Raw genomic sequence first — 12,748 nt, forward strand, 5'->3', positions numbered from 1 at the left:
TGGGATGGAAGCTGTCTGTTGTAGGGACCGGCATGAGGTGGGGAGGAAAGAAGAATGACCCTGGTGATCTAGAAAATGGGACTGATGCTATTTAGAAGGCTGCCATCACTGAGTCAGAGGGTGTGGGCTTTTTCTTTTTTTTTATTATACTTTCAGTTCTGGGGTACATGTGCACAACGTGCGGGTTTGTTACATATGTATACATGTGCCATGTTGGTGTGCTGCACCCATCAACTCGTCAGCACCCATCAACTCATTATTTACATCAGTTATAACCCGGTGTGTGATGTTCCCCTTCCCATGGCCAGGTGATCTCATTGTTCAATTCCTACCTATGACTGAGAACATGCAGTGTTTGGTTTTCTGTTCTTGTGAAAGTTTGCTGAGAATGATGGTTTCCAGCTGCACCCATGTCCCTGCAAAGGACATGAACTCATCCTTTTTTATGGATGCATAGTATTCCATGGTGTATATGTGCCACATTTTCTTAATCCAGTCTGTCACTGATGGGCATTTGGGTTGATTCCAAGTCTTTGCTATTGTGAATAGTGCCGCAATAAACATACATGTGCATGTGTCTTTATAGCAGCATGATTTATAATCCTTTGGGTATATACCCAGTAATGCGATGGCTGGGTCATATGGTATTTCCAGTTCTAGATCCTTGAGGAATCGCCATACTGTTTTCCACAATGGTTGAACCAGTTTACAATCCCACCAACAGTGTACAAGTGTTCCTATTTCTCCACATCCTCTCCAACACCTGTTGTTTCCTGACTTTTTAATGATTGCCATTCTAACTGGTATGAGATGGTATCTCACTGTCGTTTTGATTTGCATTTCTCTGATGGCCAGTGATGATGTGCATTTTTTCACGTGTCTGTTGGCTATATGAACGTCTTCTTTTGAGAAATGTCTGTTCATATCCTTTGCCCACTTTTTGATGGGGTTGTTTGTTTTTTTCTTGTAAATTTGTTTGAGTTCTTTGTAGGTTCTGGATATTAGCCCTTTGTCAGATGAGTAGATTGCAAAAATTTTCTCCCATTCTGTAGGTTGCCTGTTCACTCTGATGGTAGTTTCTTTTGCTGTGCAGAAGCTCTTTAGTTTAATTAGATCCCATTTGTCAATTTTGGCTTTTGTTGCCATTGCCTTTGGTGTTTTAGATATGAAGTCCTTACCCATGCCTATGTCCTGAATGGTATTACCTAGGTTTTCTTCTAGAGTTTTTATGGTATTAGGTCTAACATTTAAGTCTCTAATCCATCTTGAATTAATTTTCATATAAGGAGTAAGGAAAGGATCCAGTTTCAGCTTTCTGCTTATGGCTAGCCGATTTTCCCAGCACCATTTATTAAATAGGGAATCCTTTCCCCATTTCTTGTTTTTGTCAGGTTTGTCAAAGATCAGATGGCTGTAGATGTGTGGTATTATTTCTGTGGGCTCTGTTCTGTTCCATTGGTCTATATCTCTGTTTTGGTATCAGTACCATGCTGTTTTGGTTACTGTAGCCTTGTAGTATAGTTTGAAGTCAGGTAGCATAATGCCTCCAGCTTTGTTCTTTTGGCTTAGGATTGTCTTGGCAATGCGGGCTCTTTTTTGGTTCCATATGAACTTTAAAGCAGTTGTTTTCCAATTCTGTGAAGAAAGTCATTGGTAGCTTGATGGGGATGGCACTGAATCTATAAATTACCTTGGGCAGTATAGCCATTTTCACGATATTGATTCTTCCTATTCATGAGCATTGTATGTTCTTCCATTTGTTTGTGTCTTCTTTTATTTCACTGAGCAGTGGTTTGTAGTTCTCCTTGAAGAGGTCCTTTACATGCTTTGTAAGTTGGATTCCTAGGTATTTTATTCTCTTTGAAGCAGTTGTGAATGGAAGTTCATTCATGATTTGGCTCTCTGTTTGTCTGTTAAGGGTGTATAAGAATGCTTGTGATTTTTGCACATTAATTTTGTATCCTGAGACTTTGCTGAAGTTGCTTATCAGCCTAAGGAGATTTTGGACTGAGATGATGGGGTTTTCTAAATATACAATCATGTCATCTGCAAACAGGGACAATTTGACTTCTTCTTTTCCTAACTGAATACCCTTGATTTCTTTCTCTTGCCTGATTGCCCTAGCCAGAACTTCCAACACTATGTTGAACAGGAGTGGTGAGAGAGGGCATCCCTGTCTTGTGCCAGTTTTCAAAGGGAATGCTTCCAGTTTTGCCCATTCAGTACTATATTGGCTGTGGGTTTGTCATAAATAGCTCTTATTATTTTGAGATACAGTCTATCAATAGCGAATTTATTGAGAGTTTTTAGCATGAAGGGCTGTTGAATTTTGTCAAAGGCCTTTTCTGTATCTATTGAGATAATCATGTAGTTTTTGCCTTTGGTTCTGTTTATATGCTGGATTACGTTTATTGATTTGCGTATGTTGAACCAGCCTTGCATCCCAAGGATGAAGCCCACTTGATCATGGTGGATCAGCTTGTTGATGTGCTGCTGGATTCGGTTTGCCAGTATTTTATTGAGGATTTTTGCATCGATGTTCATCAGGGATATTGGTCTAAAATTCTCTTTTTTTGTTGTGTCTCTGCCAGGTTTTGGTATCAGGATGATGTTGGCCTCATAAAATGAGTTAGGGAGGATTCCCTCTTTTTCTATTGATTGGAATAGTTTCAGAAGGAATGGTACCAGCTCCTTCTTGTACCTCTGGTAGAATTTGGCTGTGAATCCATCTGGTCCTGGACTTTTTTTGGTTGGTAGGCTGTTAATTATTGCCTCAATTTCAGAGTCTGCTATTGGTCTATTCAGGGATTCAACTTCTTCCTGGTTTAGTCTTGGGAGAGTGTAAGTGTCCAGGAATTTATCCATTTCTTCTAGGTTTTCTAGTTTATTTGCGTAGAGGTGTTTATAGTATTCTCTGATGGTAGTTTGTATTTCTGTGGGGTCCGTGGTGATATCCCCTTTATCATTTTTTATTGCGTCTATTTGATTCTTCTCTCTTTTCTTCTTTATTAGTCTTGCTAGTGGTCTATCAATTTTGTTGATCTTTTCAAAAAACCAGCTCCTGGATTCATTGATTTTTTGGAGGGTTTTTTGTGTCTCTGTCTCCTTCAGTTCTTCTTGCCTTCTGCTAGCTTTTGAATGTGTTCGTTTTTGCTCCTCTAGTTCTTTTAATTGTGGTATTAGGGTGTCAATTTTAGATCTTTCCAGCTTTCTCTTGTGGGCATGTAGTGCTATAAATTTCCCTCTACACACTGCTTTAAATGTGTCCCAGAGATTCTGGTATTTTGTATCTTTGTTCTCACTGGTTTCACAGAACATCTTTATTTCTGCCTTCATTTCATTATGTACCCAGTAGTCACTCAGGAACAGGTTGTTCAGTTTCCATGTAGTTGAGCGGTTTTGATTGAGTTTCTTAGTCCTGAGTTCTAGTTTGATTGCACTGTGGTCTGAGAGACAGTTTGTTATAATTTCTGTTCTGTTACATTTGCTGAGGAGTTCTTTACTTCCAACTATGTGGTCGGTTTTGGAATAAGTGTGATGTGGTGCTGAGAAGAATGTATATTCTGTTGATTTGGAGTGGAGAGTTCTGTAGATGTCTATTAGGTCCCCTTGGTGCAGAGTTGAGTTCAATTCCTGGATATCCTTGTTAACTTTCTGTCTCGTTGATCTGTCTAATGTTGACAGTGGGGTGTTGAAGTCTTCCATTATTATTGTATGGGAGTCTAAGTCTCTTTGTAAGTCTCTAAGGACTTGCTTTATGAATCTGGGTGCTCCTGTATTGGGTGCATATATATTTAGAATAGTTAGCTCTTCTTGTTGAATTGATCCCTTTACCATTATGTAATGGCCTTCTTTGTCTCTTTTGATCTTTGATGGTTTAAAGTCTGTTTTATCAGAGACCAGGATTGCAACTCCTGCTTTTTTTTGTTCTCCATTTGCTTGGTAGATCTTCCTCCATCCCTTTATTTCGAGCCTATGTGTGTCTCTGCATGTGAGATGGGTCTCCTGAATACAGTACACTGATGGGTCTTGACTCTTTATCCAATTTGCCAGTCTGTGGCTTTTAATTGGACCATGTAGTCCATTTACATTTAAGGTTAATATTGTTATGTGTGAACTTGATCCTGTCATTTTGATATTAGCTGGTTCTTTTGCTCATTAGTTGATGCAGTTTTTCCTAGCATTGATGGTCTTTACATTTTGGCACTTTTTTGCAGTGCCTGTACCGGTTGTTCCTTTCCATAGTTAGTGCTTCCTTCAGGGTCACCTGTAGGGCAGGCCTGCTGGTGACAAAATCTCTAAGCATTTGCTTATCTGTAAAGGATTTTATTTCTCCTTCACTTATGAATCTTTGGTTGGTTGGATATGAAATTCTGGGTTGAAAATTCTTTTCTTTAAGAATGTTGAATATTGGCCCCCACTCTCTTCTGGCTTGGAGAGTTTCTGCCGAGAAATCTGCTGTTAGTCTGATGGGCCTCCCTTTGTGGGTAACCCGATCTTTCTCTCTGGCTGCCCTTAACATTTTTTTCCTTCATTTCAACTTTAATGAATCTGACAATTACGTGTCTTGGAGTTGCTCTTCTGAAGGAGTATCTTTGTGGTGTTCTCTGTATTTCCTGAATTTGAATGTTGGCCTGCCTTACTAGGTTGGGGAAGTTCTCCTGGATGATATCCTGAAGAGTGTTTCCCAACTTGGTTCCATTCTCCCCATCACTTTCAGGCACACCAATCAGGCGTAGATTTGGTCTTTTCACATAATCCCATATTTCTTGGAGGCTTTGTTCATTTCTTTTTCCTCTTTTTTCTCTAGACTTTTGGCTTCGTTTCATTCATTTGGTCTTCAATCATTGATACTCTTTCTTCAAGTTGATCGAGTCAGGTACTGAAGCTTGTGCATTTGTCATGTATTTCTCGTATCATGGTTTTTGTCTCTGTCAGTTCGTTTATGGCCTTCTCTGCATTGATTATTCTAGTTATCCATTCTTCCATTTGTTTTTCAAGATTTTGAGTTTCTTTGCGCTGGTTACCTAGTTCCTCCTTTAGCTCTGAGAAGTCTGATCAACTGAAGCCTTCTTCTCTCAACTTGTCAAAGTCATTCTCCATCCAGCTTTGATCTGTTGCTGGCGATGAGCTGTGTTCCTTTGGAGGGGGAGATGTGCTCTGATTTTTTGAATTTCCAGCTCTTCTGCCCTGCTTTTTCCCCATCTTTGTGGTTTTATCTGCGTTTGGTCTTTGATGACAGTGATGAAGTGATGGGGTTTTGGTGTGGGTGTCTTTTCTGTTTGTTAGTTTTCCTTCTAACAGTCAGGACCCTCAGCTGTAGGTCTGTTGGAGATTGCTTGAGGTCCACTACAGACCCTGTTTGCCTGGGTATCAGCAGCAGAGGCTGCAGAAGATAGAATATTGCTGAACAGTGACTGTTGCTGTCTGATTCTTGCTCTGGAAGCTTCGTCTCAGGGGTGTACCCCACATGTGAGGTGTGAGGTGTCAGTCTGCACCTAGTGGGGGATGTCACCCTGTTAGGCTACTCAAGAGTCAGGGACCCACTTGATCAGGCAGTCTGTCCGTCCTCAGATCTCAACCTCCATGCTGGGAGATCCACTGCTCTCTTCAAAGCTGTCAGACAGGGTCATTTTCCTCTGCTAAGGTTTCTGCTGCTTTTTGTTTAGCTATGCTCTGTCCCCAGAGATGGAGTCTACAGAGACAGGCAGGCCCCCTTGAGCTGCGGTGGGCTCCACCCAGTACGAACTTCCTGGTGGCTTTGTTTACCTACTTAAGCCCCAGCAATGGCAGGCACCCCTCCTCCAGCCTCGCTGCTGCCTTGCAGTTAGATCTTAGACTGCTGCGCTAGCAATGAGGGAGGCTCTGTGGGTGTGGGACCCTCCCGTCCAGGTGTGGGATATAATCTCCTGGTGTGCCATTTGCTAAGACCCTTGGTAAAGTGCAGTATTAGGGTGGGAGTCACCCGATTTTCCAGGTGTTGTGTGTCTCAGTTTCCCTTGGCTAGGAAAAGTGATTCCCTTTCCCCTTGCACTTCCCAGGTGAGGCGATGGCTCGCCCTACTTCAGCTCTTGCTGGTCGGGCTGCACCAGCTGACCAGTACCGATTGTTTGGCACTCCCCATTGAGATGAATCTGGTACCTCAGTTGAAAATGCAGAAATCACCCGTCCTCTGTGTCACTCGTGCTGGGAGCTGGAGGCTGGAGCTGCTCCTATTCGGCCATCTTCGAGGTTGGTGTGAGCTTCTTTATGCACTTGCTAAAAAAATGAGCCATCAGGCCACTCCTAGTGTGCCCTGGAGCAACTTGTTCTTGTCTCCAAGTCCAGATGGAGAACACCTAACTCCACTCCAGTTCATCTCCAGTCCCAGCCCATCTTAACTCATTTCCCACTGAGCCAAGCCACCTGAGTGTGTTGAGTTCACCTGTGTGCTCTTGCCATCTCCTGGGATGGAGTCCCCACAGGTCAGAATACTTGAACTCATTGTGTAGAACCAGATTCTCTCTCACACTTTTCTCTCTCCTCTCAGAGGCCAATTTGTTCTGCAATCAATTCTGCAGAAGTTAGAAATAAAGCATGGTGACCAATAAGAGATGAGAGAGGGTGTGGTTGGGCTGAGAGTTACTTTTCAGAGCTTATGAAAAGCTGCAAACCTGGCAGATGGCTTACACTCTTTCCTCAAGGCCAACACACTGAGTGAGAGGGTGCTGGAGGGGGACCCTGGAGAAAGGAGCTTGTATTCAAGGAGGCCCATGGTGTCATTATTTACAGTGTGACACCTGATCCTTCCAATGACCACATCTCTAGGCTCTGGAAATTAGTGGTTAAGAGCATGGCTTTCAGGATTTTTCACATACCAGTTGTGTGACCTTGGCAAGTCCTTGTGCCTCAGTTTCCTCATCTGTAGAATGTTGGTAGAGGAAGATATTAAGAGTAACTACCACATAGTGGTGCTGGGAGGATAAAATGATTTAATAGATGTGATGGGCAGCTGTGGGGATGGCTCCCAATGATCCCCATCTCCAGGTATCTATGCCCTTACTTGGATATGGCAAAGAGAATACGGCAAAATTGATAGGCTGTCCCTTCCGAGATCAGGTTACAAGAGACTGTGAACTTCCTCTTGCTTACTTTCTCTTACTCTCTCTCTTATTCCAATGGAAGCCAACAGCATGTTATGTGTTGCCCAGTGGAGAAACCCACACTACGAGAAACTGTGGACAGCCTCTTCTGGTCAATAGCCAGCTAGGAATAAGGCCTTCATCCAACAGCCCATAAGGAACTGAATCCTGCCAAAAACCACACACGTGAGCTTAGAAGCAGATCTTCCCCCAGTAGCGCCTTGAAATGACTGCTGCCCCTACCTGACACCTTAACTGTGGTCTGTGTGAGACTCTGAAACAGGGGATCTAGCTAAGCCATGTCCATATTCCTGACCCAAAGACACTTTGAGATAATATCGAATAAATACTTGTGGTGTTAAGCCACTAAGTTTTAGGGTAATTTGTTAGACAGGGATAGATAACTAACACAATACATTAACAATTCTTAAGATACCACCCAGTGGATAGTAAACCTTCAATAGATATTGACTGTCTTTATTATTAATATCTCAGTTTCACAGATGAGACAAATGAGGCTCAGAGTGACTTGCCCAGAGTTAGACAGTTAATATGCAGCAGAGTAGGGGCTCTGCCTTTGTTCTATCTGACTTCAAAGTCAGTGCTCTCAAAGTATCACTGTTTGGAAGACACAGCTCCTTGAGGTGCCTAAGCAGGATCTGTAGAAAAACAGAAGGCAGATTTCCATGGGATGCCTTAGTTAGGTGAATGACCCCTTAAGGCTTCAGAGGGCCAGGCCTAGGGCTGGGGAGAGCCATGGTCAGCCCTTCGGGGAGTCTATATGGGTAGGAGGACTAGCTCCTGTACCCAACCTTTGCTAGGAGCTAGGTCTTCCAGCACATAGGAGAACCAACACATGGCTGAGTCTGTTCCAAGAGTTTGTACGATGCTGTGGACTGAGGTATGGAGCTCTGGTCTCTCTTTGCCCTCCACTATAGTTTCAATGTGTCCCCCAGAAAGCATATGTTGGAAACTTAATCCCCAATGCAACAGTGTTGGGAAGTGGGGCCTAATGGGAGGTGTTTAGGGCATCCATTTATCCTCAAGAATGGATTAATGCTGATTATAAAAGGGCTTGAGTCTGTGAGTTCATTCTTTTGCTCTCTCCCACAATGCTGTCTTGCCCTTCCATCGTGAGCCATGGGATGATGCAGGAATCATCCCATGATTGCTGGTACCTTAATATTAGACTATATTGGACTTCGTGGTCTCCAGAACTGTGATAAACAAATGTCTTACCAGTTACCATGCCTCTGATATTGTGTTATAGCAACACAAAACAGACTGAGACTTTTTCTCTCATTCCTTCTGGGAGCTCATGAACCAGGAGCCTGAGATAAGCCCCATTCAGAGGAGTCTCATCTGAGCAAAGGCCATTTTTGTTGCTATCCTATCATGCTATAGACAGTGATGATGAATCAACTTAGCTGATTGGAGGGCAGTCATCACCATCAGGAACAACATGTCCTCTTAGCACAGTAACTGCTGGGAACGTCTACAAGGTTCCTCAGGGTGTATAGGCAACAGACACCGGGAGCGTGCAGAGAGGCAGGTGGCACAGCCCCTGATATCTGCAGTGGTGAGAAGCACAATGGGAGCAGATTCAAGCTTCACCACACAGACACTCAAAGAATCAACAGATACATGGAAACACGCAGGCACCTGCATTAATACCCATAAACTCCCAGACACACAGCAACACTCATAGACAAACCTACAGAATGACACACTCAGATATTCAGTGAGAAAGACACAAATGCTCAAATAAATGCCCAGATGATAGGGAGGAACATTAAAACCCACAACTCATGTTTCCAGGGAGGGGAGGACTTTTCCATTGCATCATGCAGGAGGGAAACGTATGGAAGGAACACTTATTACCCTTGTCCATCCGCTCACCCATTTCTTCCCAGAGGAGAGATGGTGAGTTTGGGGGAGGAACAGAACATGCTCAGTCTAGCCTCCCCTAGGGCTTCTCTGTCTTCTACCCTGCTTTCCTGCAGAGGGGAAACAATATTCTCATCAGTCTTCTGGTACTGGGTGGCCTCTCAGGGTTGGTTTGGCCCCTCTGGGGAGTTGCCTGGTGTGACCAGTGCCTAGGGACACGTCTATCTAATTCATTGGGGAAGAATTTGCAGACCCATTTGGCTACATATCCAAAGCCACATTCTTTACTTGACTGTACTCAGTAATAGGGCTGATATTCTGATCTTCACCTCTGTCTCTGGGGCCTTATTTCTCAGTTGGTGTCAAACTTGGGATTTCCCCGTCCCAACACCAAAATATTCCCACTTAGAGGAAAAACAAAAACATGGACAGACATTCAAAGACACAGCAGAGAAATAGACGAGATGGTACATTAGCTCTCCTGAGTGGAGGAAGGGTGGTTAGAAGAGCAGTTCATGAGCCTGGCTGGGTGTTAGAATCACCTGGGAAGAGTTACAAATAGGTACTGATGTCTGGGGCCTACCCCAGACAAAATGATTCAGAATCTACTGGGTCAGGGCCTGGGTAGTGGTCAATTTTAAAGCTCCCCAGGCGATTCTAACAGGCAGCTTCCCTACTCCCCAACACTCCATGAGGAGCAAAAGAGTGTTGGTGATTGGGGGCCTAATCCGTGTGTCACAGACCTCCCTCAGACATCACTTACTTCCAGCTACAGCTCCAAATTTCTCTCCTACAGACATTCTGGGGATTCTAGTAGCAGCTGAGGGCTGTGCTATAAGTAGGCAATTGCCTGTGGCTGCTGCTCTTCTGACTCTTCTTTTTTTTTTTTTTGAGATGGAGTCTCGCTCTGTCGCCCAGGCTGGAGTGCAGTGGCCGGATCTCTGCTCACTGCAAGCTCCGCCTCCTGGGTTCACGCCATTCTCCTGCCTCAGCCTCCCGAGTTGCTGGGACTACAGGCGTCCGCCACCTCGCCTGGCTAGTTTTTTGTATTTTTTAGTAGAGACGGGGTTTCACCATGTTAGCCAGGATGGTCTCGATCTCCTGACCTCGTGATCCGCCTGTCTCAGCCTCCCAAAGTGCTGGGATTACAGGCTTGAGCCACCGCGCCCGGCCCTCTTCTGACTCTTCTGACTCTTCTAACTCTTCTGATGGACCATGGGGGCTGTCTCATCACTCTTCAAAAAGAAGTCCCTCACTCCTGCCTCGGATCCCCAACATGTACGGATGCATAGGTCGACATGGTATTTTGCCTCTTGCTTTCAGTCTAGCTTCCGTTGCATCTCTGCTTGGCTGGCCCCTGGCAGTGCAGGTGCAGAGGACACTGAGTGGAGAACTGGCTCCAGTGATAGTGGCTCGGCAAATTCTGTTCATCCCATAGCCAAAGGCACTTTCCTTGTGATGGATGGAGGCCAAACTCCTCTGCCAGCAACAGAGAAGCAAGGCCAGGCTGATGGCTGCAAAATGGTGAGGTTCACTGACCTTGAACCTGGAGCTGTCCAGATCCTTCTCTGCCTTTCTCTATGCATTGGAGGGAGCCACTGGAATTCTGACCAGGAATCTGGTTTTCTTCATCTGCCCCTTGCTCTAGGCCCATAATTCTCAAACTTGCATATATTTGAATTACCTAGAAGGCTCATTGGAACACAGATTGGTGGGCCTCACTTCTAGGGTTTCTGAGTCAGTAGGTCTGGGGTGGGCCTGATAATTTATTTGCATCTGTGACAAGTTCCCAGATGATGCTGATACTGCTGGTCCAAGGATCACACTTTAAGAACCACTGCTTGAGGCTACTTCTCCTCTGGCGTGCTTGGTGTGTGTGTGCGTGTGTGTGTGTGTGTCTGTGTGTGTGTCCTGTCATCTGAGGATCCAGGAGGGAGGCACTTAGGTAACTTCAACAAAAGGGATCATGATCAAGTTCCCTCTATTGACTTCTTACTGTAAGCCAGGCACCATGCTGAGTGCTTAATATGCATTATCTTACAGAATTCTCCCAGTTGCTCTATAAGGAAGGCACTACTATTTCCCTCATTTTATGAATGAGGAGACTGAGTTTAGGTATTTGACTCAAGGTAACACAATGTAGAGTTAAGAGGTAGCTGAGCTGGGACAGGAACGCAAGCCAGTTATAGTCTTAAAATACTCATTCATTCATTTGTATATACATAATGAATGTATTTGACAAAAATTTCTTAAACATCTTCTAGATTACTGGCACTGTTCTAGGTCCTAATGATGCACCAATGAACAAGACAGTGCAGATGGCTGCTCTCAGGAAGCTTAAATTCAAGAGGAGGAGGAGACAATAACTCGTGTAGTTTTAAAACGCACATGAATTTTAATCAATTGTTCCTTTGTGATTCACAATGAGGGAGGACTTGACTTGGAGTGAGGTCAGGATTTTGGGAGGATCCTCTGGGGTGGAGTAGTCAGTGTGATCTTCAACTGCCCCTGGACTCTCCCAGGTGAGGTTGATGGGCAGCACCTGGGTCAAGCCCAGCCTTGGGGTCAGCAGTTATCAGCCCCCATCTCAACACAACTCCATCCCGGTCAGAGAGCCACTGGGTTCTCTCCAGACTAAGAGATACTTTGTCCTTTGGTAAATTGCAGCCCCGGTCTTGGCAATATGGCTCAGTCTGGGCAAAGATCATCTGATATTCATAGTATAAACAGAAATGGCTTATTGAGCTGCTTCACTGAACTCATTCACAGGGTGAGCAGGTGAGGGGCCTGCCATGTAGCTTATTTTAGAAAGCAGCCACCAGCCTAATCTTTATACAACTCATATTGAATACCCATGCAGATGGAGTGCTAAACTGTCCATTGGCTACACACACCATCATGACAGCCGCCTTCTAGCTCTCTCCATCACTTATCAATATATGTCCTCAAGTTTACTGAGCGTTGCCAATTTAGCTGAACGTCAGAGGTCTGCTACTCGGGGGCTCTGTGAAAGCACTGAATGGATCTTAAAAAATCTTAATTTCTGCAGTGCACAGCAGAGTGCCTGACACTTAGATTTCAATAAATGTTGGATGGATGGATGGATTCGAGAGTGAATGAATAAATGAGATACTCCCTGCCCCCTTGCCAGTCCCTGCTGCCCCTGGGGCTGCTCAGTTGCAGACACTAACAACCTCCAACATGCAGGTTCAACGTTATGACAGTTTGACTGCCTGCAAGGAGGCCAGCCACATCAGCAGTGGGATCTGGGATTAGTTCTGTGGCTCTCAGTGTGGTATCTGGAGGCACAGGGAGTGCCTGGTCCTGAGTCTCCATAAGCCCCGAGTGCTGCTCCCCTCATTATCCACTGAACCTCCTCCTCCCAGCTTAACCATCTCAGTATGATTGCATGCTGCCTCAGTTTCCCAGTTGCTCACCAGTCCCCTGCAGGGACTAAGAGCTTGCCTTGAACTCACCTGCTTTTCTAGAACCCTACCAGCTTACTGGATCCTTTTTTTTTTTTTCTTTTTTGCGACAGAATGCTCTGTTGCCCAGGCTATAGTGTAGTGGTGCGATCTTAGCTCGCTTCAACCTCCACCTCCCGGGTTCAAGAGATTCTCTTGCCTCAGCCTCTCAAGTAGCTAGAACCACAGGCATGTGACACCATGCCAGGCTAATTTTTGTATTTTTGGTAGAGACGGGGTTTTCGCTACGTTGGCCTAGCCTCAAGTGATCTGCCC

Source organism: Piliocolobus tephrosceles, chromosome 1, assembly GCF_002776525.5.
Source record: "Piliocolobus tephrosceles isolate RC106 chromosome 1, ASM277652v3, whole genome shotgun sequence".
Taxonomy (NCBI): domain Eukaryota; kingdom Metazoa; phylum Chordata; class Mammalia; order Primates; family Cercopithecidae; genus Piliocolobus; species Piliocolobus tephrosceles.